Genomic DNA, 409 nt, shown 5'->3' on the forward strand with positions numbered 1-409 from the left:
TGTGTCTCAGTGTTCAAGAAAAAAAAAACGGAAAATACAGATATAATATGAGACACGTTAGAAAGAAGGGAACACCAAGGTACCAAACAATAAAGGATAAGAATAAAATGGAGAATGGTACAAAAAAAACAAGGAACAGGAAAGGTAACGATAATTAACAGAATTAAATCTGGGCAAGAGAACAAAAATGGAAAAGGAAAACATAGGATAAATAAATATATACTGTACAAGCCATAACCAAGACCAATATTATAATATAATTATTGAAAATGGCAGAAAAATGTTCCATATTTGTTTTGGTTCTGATGACAATGAAAATAAACATATTATGAGTATCTATGAGCAAAACAATTCAGTCAGTAAATGCAAAGTAGCAGTGTTTCCCAAACTTTTATGGAAGCGACCCCAA

The sequence above is a fragment of the Penaeus monodon genome, chromosome 25 (genome assembly GCF_015228065.2).
Source record: "Penaeus monodon isolate SGIC_2016 chromosome 25, NSTDA_Pmon_1, whole genome shotgun sequence".
In the NCBI taxonomy this organism is placed as follows: domain Eukaryota; kingdom Metazoa; phylum Arthropoda; class Malacostraca; order Decapoda; family Penaeidae; genus Penaeus; species Penaeus monodon.